This window comes from Hippopotamus amphibius, chromosome 3, assembly GCF_030028045.1.
Source record: "Hippopotamus amphibius kiboko isolate mHipAmp2 chromosome 3, mHipAmp2.hap2, whole genome shotgun sequence".
Classification (NCBI taxonomy): Eukaryota; Metazoa; Chordata; class Mammalia; order Artiodactyla; family Hippopotamidae; genus Hippopotamus; species Hippopotamus amphibius.
In genome coordinates this window covers 50,535,727-50,543,016 of record NC_080188.1, presented here as the reverse complement: position 1 = coordinate 50,543,016, position 7,290 = coordinate 50,535,727, and the positions used below count along the sequence as shown (strand labels likewise).

The 7,290-nt window shown below is 36.4% G+C and overlaps 1 pseudogene; it reads left to right on the top strand.

The window, feature by feature from the left end:
* The first annotated feature begins 6,446 nt into the window (after nucleotides 1-6,446).
* LOC130848449 (cytochrome c, somatic-like) lies at nucleotides 6,447-6,793 on the top strand (annotated as a pseudogene).
* Nucleotides 6,794-7,290: the final 497 nt, after the last annotated feature.

Below are 7,290 nucleotides of genomic sequence, written 5' to 3'. Positions count from 1 at the left end.
GCACCCAACATAGGAGCACCTCAATACATAAGGCAAATGCTAACAACCATAAAAGGGGAAATCAATAGTCACACAATAATAGTAGGAGAGTTTAACACCCCACTTATGTCAATGGACAGATCACCCAAACAGAAAATAAATAAGGACACATGAGCTTTAAATGACACATTAGACCATCTCGACTTAACTGACATTTATAGGAAATTCCATCCAAAAACTACAGAATACACATTCTACTCAAGTGCACACGGAAGATTCTCCAGGATAGATCACATCTTGGGTCACAAATCAAGCCTTGGTAAATTCAAGAAAATTGAAGTTGTATCAAGCATCTTCTCTGACCACAATGCCATGAGACTAGATATCAATTACAGGAAAAAAAACTGTAAAAAATACAAACACATGGAAGCTAAACAATATGCTATTAAACAACCAAGGAATCACTAAAGAAATCAAAGAGGAAATCAAAAAATACCTAGAAATAAATGACAATGAAAACGCAACAACCCAAAACATATGGAATGCAGCAAAAACAGTTCTAAGAGGGAAGTTTATAGTAATACAGTCCTGCCTCAAGAAACAAGAAAAATATCACATAAACAACCTAACCTTACACATACAACAATTAGAGAAAGAAGAACAAAAAAATCCCCAAAGTGAGCAGAAGGAAAGAAATCATAAAGATCAAATCAGAAATTAATGAAAAAGAAAGGAAGGAAACAATAGCAAAGATCAATGAAACTAAACCTGGTTCTTTGAGAAGATAAACAAAATTGATAAACCATTAGCCAGACTCATCAGGAAAAAAAGGGAGAAGATGCAAATCAACAGAATTAGAAATGAAAAAGGAGAAGTAACAACTGACATTGCAGAAACACAAAAGAGCATGAGAGACTACTACAAGCAACTAGATGCCGATAAACTGGATAACCTGGAAGAAATGGATAAATTTGTAGAAAAATACAATCTTCCAAGACTGAACCAGGAAGAAATAGAAAATATGAACAGACCAATCACAAGTATGGAAATCGAGACTGTAATTAAAAATCTCGCAACACACAAAAGCCGGGGGCCAGACGGCTTCACAGGCAAATGCTATCAAACATTTCGAGAAGAGCTAACACCTATCCTTCTCAAACTCTTCCAAAATACAGCAGAAGGAGGAACACGCCCAAGCTCACTCTACAAGGCCACCATCACCCTGATACCAAAACCAGGCAAAGGTGTCACCAAAAAAGAAAATTACAGACCAATATAACTGATTAATATAGATGTCAAAATCCTCAACAAAATGCTAGCTAACAGGATCCAACAGCACATTAAAAAGATCATACACCATGATCAAGTGGGGTTTATCCCTGGGATGCAAGGATTCTTCAATATACACAAATCATTCAATGTGATACATCATATCAACAAACTGAAGGATAAAAACCATATGACCATCTCAATAGATGCAGAAAAATCTTTTGACAACATTCAACATCCATTTATGATAAAAACTCTGCAGAAAATGGGCATAGAAGGAAATTACCTCAACATAATAAAAGCCATATATGAGAAACCAAAAGCCAACATCATTCTAAATGGTGAAAAACTGAAAGCATTGTCTCTAAGAACAGGAACAAGACAAGGGTGCCCACTCTCACCATTATTATTCAACATAGTTTTGGAAGTTTTAGCCACAACAATCCAAGAGGAAAATGAAATAAAAGGAATCCAAATTGGAAAAGAAGTAAAATTGTCTCTTTGCAGATGACATGATATTATATATAGAAAACCCTAAAGACTCTACCAGAAAACTGCTAGTGCTAATTGATTAATTTAGTAAAGTAGCAGGATACAAAATTAATGTGCAGAAATCCCTTGCATTCCTATACACTAACAATGAAAGAACAGAAAGAGAAATTAAGGAAACTCTCCCATTTACCATTGCAACAAACAGAATAAAATACCTAGGCATAAACCTGCCTAAGGAGGCAAAAGACCTGTATGCAGAAAAGACACTGATGAAAGAAATCAAAGATGACACAAACAGAAGGAGAGACATACCATGTTCTTGGACTGAAAGAATCCACATTGTGAAAATGACTGTACTACCCAAAGCAATTTACAGATTCAATGCAATCCCTATCAAATTACCAATGGCATTTTTCACAGAACTAGAACAAGAAATCTTATGATTTGCATGCAAACACAAAAGACCCCGAATAGCCAAAGCAATTTTGAGAAGGAAAAATGGAGTTGGTGGAATCAGGCTTCCTGACTTCAAACTATACTACAAGGCTGCAGTGATCAAGACAGTATAGTACTGGCACAAAAATAGAAAGGAAGATCAATAGAACAGAATAGAGAACCCAGAGGTAAACCCAAGCATATATGGGCACCTTAGCTTTGACAAAGAAGGCATGAATATACAATGGAAACAAGACAGCCTCTTCAATAAGTGGTGCTGGGAAAATTGGACAGCAACATGTCAAAGAATGAAATTACAACAATTCCTCACACCATACAGAAAAATAAACTCAAAATGGATTAAAAATCTAAAGGTAAGGTCAGACACTGTAAAACTCCTCAAGGAAAACATAGGCAGAACACTCTTTGACATACATCAAAGCAAGATCCTTTTGGACCCACCTCCTAGAATCATGGAAATAAAATCAAGAATAAACAAATGGGACCTCATGAAACTTAAAAGCTTTTGCACAGTGAAAGAAACCATAAACAAGACAAGAAGACAACCCTCAGAATGGGAGAAAATACTTGCCAATGAAGCAACGGACAAAGGATTAATCTCCAAGATATACAGGCAGCTCATGAAGCTTAATACCAAAAAAGCAAATAACCCAATCCACAAATGGGTGGAAAACCTAAATAGACATTTCTCCAAAGAAGACATACAGATGGCCAACAAACACATGAAAAGATGCTCAACATCACTAATCATTAGAGAAATGCAAGTGAAAGCCACAATGAGGTATTGCCTCACACCAGTCAGCATGGCCATCATCAAAACATCTAGAAACAATAAGTGTTGGAGAGGGTGTGGAGAAAAGGGTACTCTCCTGCCCTGTTGGTGCGAATGTAAGTTGGTGCAGCCACTATGGAAAACAGTTTGGAGGTTCCTTAAAAAACTACAAATAGAACTACCATATGATCCAGTAATCCCACTCCTGGGCATATACCCAGAGAAAACCAAAGTCCAAAAAGAAACATGTACCATAATGTTCATTGCAGCACTCTTTACAATAGCCAGGACATGGAAGCAACCTAAATGCCCATCAACAGATGAATGGATAAAGAAGATGTGGCATATATATACAATGGAATATTACTTAGTCATAAAAGAATGAAATGGAGCTATATGTAATGAGGTGGATAGACCTATAGTCTATCATACAGAGTGGAGTAAGCCAGAAAGAGAAAAACAAATGCTGTATGCTAACTCATATATATGGAGTCTAAGAAAAAAAAAATTACTGATGAACCCAGTGACAGGGCCAGAATAAGGATGCAGATGCAGAGAATGGATTGGAGGACATGGGGTTAGGAGGGCGGGGGGCAAAGGTGAAGGTAGGATGAAGTGAGGGAGTAGCATAGATATATTTACAGTACCAACTATAAAATAGATAGCTAGTGGGAAGTTGTATAACAAAGGGAGATCAACTTGATAATGGGTGATGCCTTAGAGGTCCAGGACAGGGATAGTGGGAGGGAGTCACGGGAGGGAGGGGATATGGGAATATATGTATAAATACAGCTGATTCATTTTGGTCTATCTCAAAAGCTGGTAGAAGTGTGTAAAGCAATTATATTTCAATAAAGATCTTAAAAAAATAAAATTTACCAAAAAAAATTAAAAATAAAAATTTAAAAAAATAAGAAATAAAATAAAACAGATATATATGAATATAATACTTTATCACAAATTAATTGTACCTACATTGTGCCAGGGATTGTTCTATGCCAAGAGATACAGCAATTAAAATACAGAAAGTGATCCCTACCTTCCTGGAGCATCTTACTGATTTATTAGATGGTGAAAGTAGAAGATAAGTAGATACTAGATATATATAGATAGTAGATATATACATACATATATACATAATAGATATATACACACATACAGGGACATATAGATGTGGAGCATATATAGAGAAACATCATCTCTGAGGAATTATCTAAGAAATTCTTTCCCAATAACTTTTGATGTCTTCATATCATAACTCATACATAGAAGCTGAGGCAGCTATGGCTTCCTTTTAAAGCAAAGACACAGCAGAGAATAAAAATTCACTGCTAAACCTTGACTTTCCAAATGCATTTGTAAGACACATTAGTCTTGAAAATCAGATTTCCAATAGTAGGCACCTCTTGCACCTAAGGAATCAATGGTTTTTATTTTTAGCTCCTCCAATTCTCATTTAATATTGATAACCAGACCTAGAAGAGCTGAAACCATTAAGGTTTATTTTGTACTTGTTTACCATAGCTAAGGAGAAATTGCAGGAGGAGTAGCATGATTTAAAAAAAAATTATTTCTGTATTCAAGCCAGGGCATTTAGATGCTAGTATTGGTCCTTCTCCTGGGTATGCTCCTGGGAACAATAATGTGTGTCTGCGTGTGTATATGCACACACTCAGAAGCATATATATGTGGGTAAAGAAAGACATACAAATAAATCTGGAAATCCCAGAGCAAAAGGACATTTTGGAGATTAAATGGAAGAGGGCCTTCTGTAGACTGAAAATTGCATCATGGCTATTTTTACACAAGCTGAAGGCAGTTCCTGACTTTAGGAAACATGAAATATGAAAAATGTCCTATCCTCTTGGAGATGGTACAGAAGGTATCTGAGAATTAATCCCAGCAGGTGTGCCATGAGCATGTGGCAGCATGGCAGCATGAGTATCACCTAGTGGCAGAGGCCGTGGGGTGGACAACCCAGAGCCGGGTTTCGGTGGCATTTCTAATTGATCTCAAAGGATAAGTACAACAAAAAAAGGAAGAGTAGTAGTCATATCAGAAGAGAGGCACAACACGGAGAGAGCCAAGAGCAGATCACATCAGCCACAGATATTCCAAAGCAAAATCCAGCAAGAATCATGGAACAGCACGTAAAATGGCCACTTCCCATCTCTCATATCAAATACCATAATGATGTGTATACAGCTGAGGTGCTCGGACACCTTCTCAGAAATGCGAAAAGAAAGAAAACAACCTGTGAACCAAAGAAAAGCTCTGATAAAGAGTTTCAACTTTGAATTAACCAAATTTTCAAGTACTGAGCTTACTCAGTAACTTCCCAAAAGAGACAAAAAAGATAAACCTGAAAGGATTGAATTATATTTGATGACAAGATTAATTTTCTGTGAATATTACCCTCACCAGACCATCGCAGAAATGGGGGCTCATGAGCAAATCAAATGCAGTTACAGAAAAAATAAGAAAATTATACTTCTATACTCCAATGATTGTAAATACTATATGTTAAAGATATAGATATTCCCAGAATGCTATTAATCTTCTATTTCAATTGCTGAAACTGCCAAGATTCCATGGCACCAGGGAAGAACAATTACCAGGAATCTGGAAGCTGAAAAGGGATTCTGGAGCCTACACATGCCTGAAGACAATCAAATTTCAACAAGCCAGAAAAGAAATACTTTGTTGATCACCATAGGCATTCAGTTGTCATCACAGAAAGGCCATGCCTTATATTACAGCCGCTCTACCCCTGCATTATCCTATAGGTCACACCAGCACAGTCCTACCCGAATACATCTTAAAAATTAGACTTGAAAGTACCAATCTGATCAAAAAGTAAAGAGAATATTAATCATGTGCTAGAACAAAAAAAGCACTAATTAAAGAAATATGGCAAACTACAGAATCAAAAATTCAAAGCCTGCAAAGAAATTATAACCAGCAGAAACGTCAGTCAATAGAAACAGAACCAGCAATAACAGAGATAACACAATTAGCAACAAGGACTTTAAAGTAGCCATTGCAAATATGTTCAAGGATTTAAAAGATAATTTAATGAAGGTACAGATGAGGACTCTCAATATGCAAATAGAAACTTTAAAAAGGAAAACATATAGAAATTCCAGAACTGCAAATATTAATATTTGAAATGAAAATTCACTGTTTTATCTTAGCAGCATATTAGACACTGCAGAAAATAGTGGTGAACTTATAGACAGGATATTAGAAATTATTCACAGTGAAGCACAGATAGAAATAAAAGCCTGAAAAGGATGGGAGCCTACTGACCTTTGGGACAATAAGAGACAGTTAACATACATATAATTCTAGCTGCACAAAAAGACACAACAAGTTGAGAGAGATTGGGGCACGAAAATTATTTGAGAGATAGAGAGCGGGACGTTTGGCTTGCGAACGACAACCTCTTAGCTGTGCACAGAGAAAGAACAATTTGAAAATGCATGATGTGCATGATGTTGAGAAGGGCAAGAATATTTTTGTTCAGAAGGGTGCCCAGTGCCATACTGTGGAAAAGGGAGGCAAGCACAAGACTGGGCCAAATCTCCATGGTCTGTTTGGCCAAAAGACAGGTCAGGCTTCTGGATTCTCTTACACAGATGCCAACAAGAACAAAGGCATCACCTGGGGAGAGGTGAGGGGATGGAGTGTTTGGAGAATCCCAAGTACATCCCTGGGACAAAAATTATCTTCACTGGCATTAAGAAGAGAGGAGAAAGGGCAGACTTGATAGCTTATCTCAAACTACTAATGAGTAATAGTTGGCCACTGGCTTATTTATTATGAAACAAATGTCTCATGACTTTTTATGTGTACCATATTTAAATTGATCTCATACACTAGAATTCAGATCATGAATGGCTGATGTAATATTATTGTCCTGATTTAAAAAAGATTGGCTAGTGGCTAAATGAATATGGTCAGCTTTTTGAATTTTGATAGTAATTCCAGTTCAATGAGTGCTATCACTGTTTTCCCCTTCTAAAGAGATGGTTAAACTTGAGTAAGGAATGTTAAACTTTTCAGGGAGATGGTGAATGCCTTCTCAAACCCTATAGGAGATTGGTTTTATATTTAGATTTCTATAACTGGTTATATTAATATATTTAAATATTGAGAAGATCTCCTCACTGTCTTATAAAACAGAGCAAGATTCACCTATGTTTCAAGTTGTGTTCATTTGCCTGTTAAGGCAAAGGCTGAGGATACAGTGACAATGTCCACTTTATCTTTTTGGTCTTAACTATGCCAATTTAATTAAAATTCTCTATCTAAAACAAAAT